This window comes from Papio anubis, chromosome 2 (assembly GCF_008728515.1).
Source record: "Papio anubis isolate 15944 chromosome 2, Panubis1.0, whole genome shotgun sequence".
In the NCBI taxonomy this organism is placed as follows: Eukaryota; Metazoa; Chordata; class Mammalia; order Primates; family Cercopithecidae; genus Papio; species Papio anubis.
In genome coordinates this window covers 155,893,783-155,903,558 of record NC_044977.1, presented here as the reverse complement: position 1 = coordinate 155,903,558, position 9,776 = coordinate 155,893,783, and the positions used below count along the sequence as shown (strand labels likewise).

At 47.0% G+C, this 9,776-nt stretch overlaps 1 long non-coding RNA gene across 1 annotated transcript; it reads right to left on the bottom strand.

The window, feature by feature from the left end:
- Nucleotides 1–3,767: 3,767 nt before the first annotated feature.
- On the bottom strand, nucleotides 3,768–4,776 carry LOC110742644. Its single transcript, XR_002520542.2, has 2 exons — nucleotides 4,183–4,776; nucleotides 3,768–4,038 (listed from the first exon to the last, which is right to left on the bottom strand). It is a non-coding gene; the product is annotated as an uncharacterized LOC110742644 (long non-coding RNA).
- Between the last annotated feature and the right edge of the window lie 5,000 nt (nucleotides 4,777–9,776).

Sequence of the window (9,776 nt, the reverse complement as noted above, 5' to 3'; positions counted from 1 at the left end):
GTTGGCTCAGAGATGGACACATGACCTAAACCTAGCCAATGAGATTCCATTTGGGATTTTCATTGAAACTACAGGTAAAAAGTTGTTTTCCTTCCACTGGGCCTGAAGCTGGGAGGGTAGAAACAGGGGTATATGTGCCATGACCATCACATGAACAGAGCATGCCTATGATCCAACAGCAAGAATGGGAGAGCTGAGAGACAGAAAAGACAGCATGCCAAAAATGTTGTCTGAGTCCCCAAATGCAGCCATACCTGACTCTGAGCTAAGTGTGTGCGAAAACTTAACCTAAGTAGTCCATGTCTATTTAACTTGGTTAAATAAATTCCATAATCCCAGGTAGCCAAAACTAAATGGAATGTAGGGTTAACACTGAGCAGTGTGTATATGGATGAAGGGCAGTATCTATCCACAAGTAAGAAAAGAAAGAAGAATATTAGGAGCCTAAAACTGGGAACTTTCTGATATGCCCAGAACCCTACCTGAACTTATATACATGAACACACACATCACACACTACCCCACACACATTCCACACACATACCACACACATACCCATGTTCCACATAAACACACACACACACATATACACAGTTCTGGCCTGGGAGCCCACATTAATCAGACGTTGCTTGGCTTTTCCAGCTGATCCTGCCCCTGGTCTCATTGCTCCCGTCCACAGCCCAGCACCACAAGCAGGCCACACAGTGTACCATCCCCTCCTCCCCTGTCTTGCTCCCACTAAAATTCTCTCCCCTCACCCGCTGCCTGCCATCCCTCCTCCTCTCTCAGCCCCACAGAACAGCTCTCCTACCTCAAAAAGCTGTCCGTGACTCATTTCACTCCATCCCTGCCAAGTTCCCGTCACCACTTGGCTATTTTGCACTTCCACAGAAGGAATAATTTGCACTTGCACCCTGTATGGGTTTATACATGTTTGAACATTTTTTTGTAGGCAGCATATTGAGGAGGTGAGGAGGATCATGGCAGATCAGGCTGGGTTCAAATCCAAAGACATCTTCACACACTGTGGGACCCATGCTCTGACCCTTGGGGCCTTCATCCGTGGATAAGAGGATTTGACCTCTAGCTACCCTCCCTCCCTGTGAGCCGCTCATGAGGAATAAGAAAGAGAAGGTGTGGAAGCTCTTGTTCAACAGAAAAAGGCTGTTCATGTCAGTTGTGAAGATCAGAGTGCGTTTGGCAATGTGGCAATATTGTACTATCCTTGGGCTTCTCCTCTAAGCCCCTCTCCTTGTTCTTCTCTCTAGGCAGTTTCCTCAGTTTGGTGTATTAAATTGCCCATCAGGAAGCTGCCCAGATAGTAGCTGGCACAAGCAACCACAGTGTGTGAGCCTTGAGGGCCCAGGGAGTTATTGACATTGACTCTCAGGCCACCAGGCGGTTTTGGGAGGCCGAATTTCCCATTCACAGTCTATTTGGGTGGGCCACATGGAGCATGGGATACACACAGGAGTGAAAAAAGATGCCTCCACCCTCTGCCCCTCATCTTGCTAGCTGTCCATTATGCAATCAAGAAATGCCAATCTGAGTAGAGCATGTGTCCTGCATTATTGCGGTCTGGAGAGAGGTGGTCATGCTAGCTAGCCAGGGAGATAAAGACACCAAAAACCCATTGCAAGTATTGCAGAAGTGATCAGCAGATGCTCTCCCATGAGACAGTGACAAGAAGGGGGGGTCCTTTCTCTTCCCTTCTGGGGAAGGAGCAAACCATCTACAGGAAGCATGCATCTGATAGACACTGTGGGCTGAAGGAAGGGGACATTGGTTCTCAAATGTGTCTGCACTTGTATCCACTTTCTCACCAGTTGCTCTAGTTTTTCATTCAATGAACAAATATTGGCGCCTGCTCTGTGCCAGGCATTGTACTAGGAGCTAGGGATGCAAAAATCAAGTAAGACCCAGTTCTCTGCTCAAAGGACTCCCACACATAGTGAGGGAGGCAGATAATTAAATCAACAACTGTGAAGTGGTGTGATGAGTATTGTGACAGAAAGTAGGAACATGGTAGGAGGATCTGTCCTAGCCTGAGGATCCATGGCAGGCTTGAGAGATGGAGGCAATGTTTGAACTGAGCTAGAAGTTGGAGGTGGCGAAGGGTGGAGTGGAAAGAGATTAAAAAAATAAATAAAAAGAGACACCTTCCCTGAGGGAATTCTAATCTTGCTGAGTATGAGCAGTGAGATGAGGAAGAGGAAGAGGGCTCAAGAAGTACTGCAGAGACAGGGAGGGATGAGACAGCAAACTTAATGAAGATTGGCAAGTAGGCTGTGATGCCTGGAGCAAAAGGTCCACTAAGTGAGAGGAGCCAAGGATGCCAGCAGCCCTGTCATGCTGGGCCTGTGTACTGAGCTAAGGAGTTTGGGCTTTATTCTGAAAGCTGCGGGCAGTTCCTGAAGGCGGGAGGTGACATGATCAGATATAAAATGTTCAAGTAGTGGTTGTTGAGAATCTGGAACACTAATTCTTTGCAAAAGAGGAAGGTTGAGCAGGATGAAGTAAGTCCTTAAGGCATTAATAGTCTGGTGGAAAAGACACCAGGGAGAGCTCTCTTTCCTGATTTACCTCCTGTGTCTGAAGCCTCTCCTCTTTCCTTTTTTCCTCTGCTGACTTCATAAATGTTTATTTTCTTTGGGATTCTATCCTGGACCTTCTTCTGGCATCTCCTCACTCTATATATCAATGGTTCTCAAAGTCCTGGCTAGCAACCAGTAGCCTTAGCATCACCCAGGAACTTGTTAGAAATGCACATTTTGAGCCCCACACAGACCTACTGAATTAGAAACCCTGGTGGTGAGACCTAGCTACCTGTAGTTCAACAAGCCCTCCAGGTGATTCTAACGCACACTCAAGTTCAAGGATGACTGATTTACATCAATCCTGGCTGCATATTAGAATCACCTGGGAAGGTGTTTTTACACACACACACACACACACACACACCATACACACATATGTGTGCCTTGGTCTCACCACAGACCAATTAAATTAGAATCTCAGTGCAGGGCCCAGGGACTGGCGATTCAGATATGCACCCAGGGTTGAGACAAAAACCACTGGCCTAGAGCAGCACTACTCTGACTTTAACATGCCCATAAATGCCCTGGGGATGTTTTTAAAATTCAGATTGTGACTGGTGAGACTAAGATTCTGCTTGTCTAACTAGGTGATGTCAATGCTGCTGGTCTACAGACTTCACTTTCAGTAAGGAGGGCCTACTTTCCCAGTTTCCTTGGACTCTCAGCTTCAACTACCAACTGTGTGTTAGTAACACTCCCCAGACCTAGTCCCCACCTTTCTTGAGCTCCTAACCCGTAAGAAATACTTCCAGTTGGAGAACCCACTCACACTTCAAATTCAACACTCTCTAATTCACCTCATCCTATGCACCCTCTCTCAGATTTCTACACACCTTGGATGCTCACTAGCTCAGTAAGCCAGCCTGTTCACCCAAACCAGGATAGACCATGTCCTAAAGCCAAAATAGGACAGAGTTTTAAGAAGATATTCCCCTAAATGGTCAACCCAAATCCCCAGGCTCTCGGGCCATCCCCTTCCCTGAGAACTCTAGCCCCCTGCAGAGAATACCCTCCCCTCCTATTTGTGAGGTTTCTGAGAGAGGCTTTGGGCGAGCCTTTGGGGGCTCTGCCACTACTCTTAATGATGACAAAACAAAAGGTCATGGGATAGGAGAGTAAAAGGGTCCCAGGAAACTTTAGGGGAAAAGACATTGGAGTATTGGCAGTTTCTTGAACTTAAACCTTCCTTTATTGAGGCTAGCATGTTTGCATATACACATGTGAGCTCAGGCTCCCAGCCTCTGCAGAGTTTCTGAGGATGGGCTACAGGTGGCCCAGCCCCTGCCAGCTCTGAGAGAGCAGCAATGTGGGCTGAATGGCCAATGTACCTGACCTCAGTCCCACTGAGTCCCCAGCACCTCTAGTCACTCTCCATGCAACAGTTTAGAGGCCATGTTCTCGTGGCACCCTTCTCTGGGGCTTCTTGACTTAGTCTCCATCCCTGTTAAAACATAATGTCAAGAACAAAGCTTAGTACTTGACTTCCCAGATGTAGGAGAAGGGATGCACAGGGAGGATCCTCATTTCCTGTGATCTGAATGACATCTTATTAATGCAGCCTAAAATTGTATCCCCTCATTCTCACCTCATGTCATCTCTGATGGATCTCATTACCAGCAAACTGCATTCAGGCAAGGTCTTCTCCAGCTGGCACTTGTACAATTGATGCTTTTGAACCTAAATGTAGAAATTTACATATGTCTCTGTTAACTTTCATCTTTTTGGTTCAGCCCCCATTCTAGTCTATCAAAATCACTTTGAACCACTATTGTATCTTCAGTTGCAGAATTTTCCTTTCCAACTTTCTATTATCTACAAATAAGCATATCTGAGGTATGCTGTGTTAAAGAAACTCTGGACTCAGGAGTCAGGGAGATAAGCACTAGTCCTAACCTTCTATGTGACTATAGGAAAGTTATATAACTTCTCTGGATCTCAGTGATATGACCTCTGGAAATCCTGCTAACTCAAAATTCCACGAGTTCAGGCCCTGCAAGCAAACCTCTTGGTTTAAAACCCAGCTCTACCACCTATAGGATGTATGATCTTGAATAAGCCACATAACCTCCCTGTGCCTGTTTCCTCATTGTAAAATGAGTGATATTATAATACCAGTATAATCAAATAAGCATATAATATCACATATAAGCTTATATTATAAATGTTCTATCTTGTGTATTATTTCTAAGTATATGTATTATATGTAAGTATATAATTATAGTAAGTATTTATGTGTAATTTATAATAACTATGATAATAGTATCTGCCTCTTGAGGTCATTAGAATTAAATGAATGAATTTATATGAATTTATAAAATGCTCAGTTCATGCCTGGCATATAAATAAGTGGTCAATGAATGTTAGCTGCATTAGTCAAGACAAGCAATTGGTTAAAGAAAAAAATTAACAGAATAGGACCAAGAGAGAATAAGACTAAATCCAAGACTTAATTCTATAAAAGTCCTCTGAAATATGGTGACCAGATGTCCTAGTTTTTGAGGACAATCCTGATTTACTTCTTCTATCCCAACATTATTATCAACAGTGATTGGCGCCAGACACCGAGATGTGCTACTCAGATACTCACTCAAGGAAGGACTTGCTGGCCTCCCGCAAGGAATGTGGTTACCTACACCTGTTGCATCCCCCAGGACCACTTTAGCTTTTGAGCCAGTCATCCTGGCCAATGAGTAAGTTAGTACAAGGACCCAGACATTTCCACCCAACAAAGGCTTCTTCTAATAGTCGGCATTGGCTCCAGAGCTCCCCATTGGACTGAAAAGACTCCGGCAGGTCTGCACTGTGCTTTCACAGCACCCCCACCCCACCTCATTCTACTTCCTCCTTCACTTTTCTTTCACTTACTCTCCAATAAACCTTTTGCCCTCTGGTCTCATGTCTGCTTCCCAAAGGACTCAGCTGACACATATCCTACTCTCAAAAATGAACCCATGTACATGATGTTAGATGTTCACCCTATCTAGAGACCTTTAACATTGCCCCCACCCCTACTTGACTCCCACAATGATATAATATGTGAAACAGACATTTTTTCATCTGAATTGTGGAGATAATGTATGACTGCAAGGTCTGTGATGTGCTCAAGCCGGGCTTACACAGGTATGACCTCTCCCCTGATCTGTCTACCTGGAAGATTTTGATAGAAGCTCTGACCAACATATGAAGTTAATTTGACAAAACTTAGTAACCCAGGGTGAGTTCCAATGATCACAACACATCTTTCCTAAGTTTTCTTATAAACCAGGTGTTTAATACTCCAATATAGGGATTTTTCTGGCATCCAAATCTATGGCCTTAGTTCACATCTCCCAGTTCTTTCTGCAGGCCATATATAGTTTGTTCTGGCTGGAGGCTCTCACCCTTCCTTACCCCTCTCAGTCCTCAGTGCTACCTTCATACCTTCATCTTTGTGGTCCTATCATTGCCAGCCTGTAGGGAGAACTGCACAGTTCCAGACCCCTAGATTCACAATCCAGCTCTGCAGCTCTTCCTTGGCCAGAAGTGGGCCTCCTCTTGAATCTTCCCTGCCTCCTTTCCCCTGAGCCCCTGTGCCCCACTCCTCCATTCTGTCCTCACAGTCTTCCCCCACCTTCCAAGCTCCCCTGCCCTCCTGCTAGTCCAACCTACTCTTGGGGTCTAAATCAAGTTCCATGCCCCTCATGAGGCTTCCCCCAGCCCCACGACAACCACAGTGACTAAATACAACTGACCTAGGCCAGCAAACACGACCAAGCTTTGCCTGCAGGCCATGCATCCCGCTGGGCAACTCTGCCACCCTGACTGTTTCCTGGACTCCCAGTAAGCTCCTTTCAGTTTGAGGCCCTGCCTACTCAAGGCAGTTGGCCCCAGTGGAGGAAAGGACCAGGGGACAGAGTGGGGAGGTGGAGGCCCCCACCTCCTGACCTCCCTGTAAGCTCCTTTTCTTGATGACAGGTGGTTCTGCTATTCTGGTGGCTCTTCCAAGGCCCATCGCTTCCCTTGTCCATATCCTGGTACTGACCAATAATGTCCTCCAGTCCCACCACATTCCAGAGCCCAGAGAGATGGCCTGGCACCTCACTGCCTCCCTGCTGGAAGGTGCTAAGCCATTGGCAGTTCCTTTCAGGGAGAACATAAAGAGGAGGTAGAGGGCTGGAAAGTCGAATGCCCACTTCTTGCTGTGGTAAAATTACCTCATGAATATAGCAAGTAGGGTTCAGACAACCCTGTTCCTTTTTTGGGAGGCATAGGTAGTTTTCTCTTGCTTACTTGCTACAGACTTGCTTACTTTGCCATCTACAAAGAGTAAATAAATTCTTTCTAGCCTTTTCTCATTCATTCACTTACTGTGTAATATGTTCGGTGCTGGCCGGGTGTGGTGGTTCACACCTGTGATCCCAGCACTTTGGGAGGCCAAGACAGATGGGTCACCTGAGGTCAGGAGTTCAAGACCAGCCTGGCCAACATGGTGAAACTCCATCTCTACTAAAAATACAAAAATTAGCTGGGCATGATGGCAGGCACCTGTAATACCAGCTACTCGGGAGGCTGAAGCAGAATCGCTTGAACCCGGGAGGTGGAGGTTACAATGAACAAAGATCGTACCACTGCACTCCAGCATGAGCAACAGAGCGAGACTCCATCTCAAAAAAAAGAAAAATGTTCAGTAACCACTGTGTGCCAGGCAAAGTTGGGCATCTTAGCCTCAGGCTTCAGGGCCCAGAATCTAATTTCTCTGTTAACCTCTGAAAGCATCTTAGTGTCCTTCCTCCTTCCTTCAAATCTTAAATCACCTACTAGTAAGCGCATCATGAGACTCTCTATCAGTAGATCCTGAGAAAATCGTTCTTCAGGAGAGAGTAACGATAGCTCAATAATAATATTCATTCATTTATTTATTGGGTGCACAAATATTTATTGGGTACTTGTTATGTGCCAGGCACTGTGCCAATGAAAACAAACTATAGCCCTGCACAGTTTAATGTCTGAGAGAGAGATTAAACAAATTGGCCCACTAGTAAGCTTATCATCACAAATGGAGGAAAGTGCTTAGAAGAAAAGAACAGGTTGTGAAAGACAGAGGATACCAGGATTGGCTTGTCAGGAAGGTCTCGAAGCTGAGCCCTGAGGGACAAGCAGGGTTGATTGGGAGAGGATGGAGGGCCTGTCACCCCCTACTTGCCCTCTTCCTCCACTCCGGGCATGCACCCTTCTTCCACCGTGCTCAGGACCCAAAACAGAGAGCCTCTTCCAGCCACTGCCTTGAGCACTCTCTCCTCTCTTCAAAGCGCTGATCTCAGCCCAGGGGCAGATGTTTACCCCAAAGATGAGTTTTGTGGCATTCTTTGACTTCCTAAGAGCCAGTTCATCATAGCATATGCAGAAGTATGCTATCAAGCTCAGGAGAGGGGGGGGTAGGTAGCAACGGCCCTACCCCCAGCAACCAGGAACTGCTGTACCACTGCAGGAGCTGAGCTTCCAAACAGGGGCTTTGGAATGGCCACATTAAGAATGATTGTGGCGATAAAGTTCTATTAGCCATCTGGAGCAATCGCACGCTCTCCAGGGCTAGGCGCTTGGTCGCTGATGGCTGCCAACAGATGTGGGCAGAAAGAGGCTCCCAGGGATGGGGACAGCTGACTGTCTGGAATGGAGGTCAGTTAGAGGGGGACTCCAGCGCTGGCACCCAGCTAAAGCACTCTGCATGAATTCTGTTTCCCTTTTAGATATGATCCTTAAGACATATGAGGGATATTAACATTTAAACAGATTGCCTTCCCATGGACAAATCTGAAAGATACATATGAGGTATCAGGGATTAACAGGAAAGCTCCCTCCTCCCCAGGCTGCCTCTTCCATGAGGGTTACATCATTTGAAGTCAAGCAAATTCATGTTCAAAGTCTGCATTTAATTGGTTGTGTGACCTTGGGACTTGCATGAAATCTCTGAGCCTTGTTTTCTCCCTTATAAAATGAATACAACTCCTCTCTTTACCAGCTTCTGGGAAGATGAAATCAAATGGAGGAGGTAGAGCACCTCACCCTACCCATACCCTGTCAAGGCTCCAGCCGTGGTCTTGGCCAGGGGTGGACACGAATGCAGTTGGGGCTGACTAATGAAGGAGAAGCCCTGGTGTCCCCCTCCCAATTCAGGTACTTCCGTCCCACAGCCAAGACCCAGTTATTCTTTGGCCCATGCACTTCTCAAGAAAGTATGTTGTACTTCCATCCCCCACCATGTGAGAGCGAATTAACAGGAGCACAAACACAGGTGTCACTATGATTTATGGAGTAATTAATAAACAATTAAGGTGTCTTGGAACACAGTCACACATTTTATTTCAGCAGCCCTGCATGGCAATAGCTTGGCTTGCCCACAATCAGTGTTGGGGACAGCACCTGGCCCATAGTCCTGGGTGATCTAGAAGGATGTGTGGCTTTTATGTAAAGCCAGCATGGGGGGTAGGCACCGCCTGAGAGGCATAAAGTTAAATGCACTGTTGTCAAAAGCAGCCAGCCCTAAGCCTGCACTTCACTGTGTTAGGTCTCTGCATGGGCTCTGCACCACCCTGGGGGTGGATAAGCCCCTCTGGAAGATCTGCTCACAGGCTGCTGGTGAGGCACACAGACCCCCTTGTTGCTACCTGTCACTGCTGTAAGCACACTCCCGAGGCTGGTGTGCAGACCTGTTTCTAATCAGGGCCACCTGCCTGTGTCCTGCACTGGAAGAGACACCATTGGTTCCCTCCTTTCCTGGGGATAGCAACTTACCCCAGAAACAAGGTTCCCCCTGTAGCCAGCAAGACTCTTTCCTTTTGCCCCCACCGAAGCCAGTATACCAGGTTCCCTCCCCTTGGAGGTACTGCCGGGGACACTGTGGTCATCCTCCCATCTGCCTTTCCCCACATTGCATCGAGTTCCATCTCTAAGCCTTGTCTACATACCTCCTTAACATGGCTCCAACCTGCCCACTCCACCCCCACCCCCACCACTCATGTGCCCTCCTCTTCAGCCTATGGTGAACCTCTCTCCTGGTCCCTATGTGTACCACACTAGACACAAATACTGTCTCTGCTAGGCCAACTCAACTCCTCCTGTCTCCTCTGACGTGTTGGGGCATTGCCTCACGACCCATCCAACCCCACCCTCACTGACCACCCAACCTGGTCCCTCCTTCCA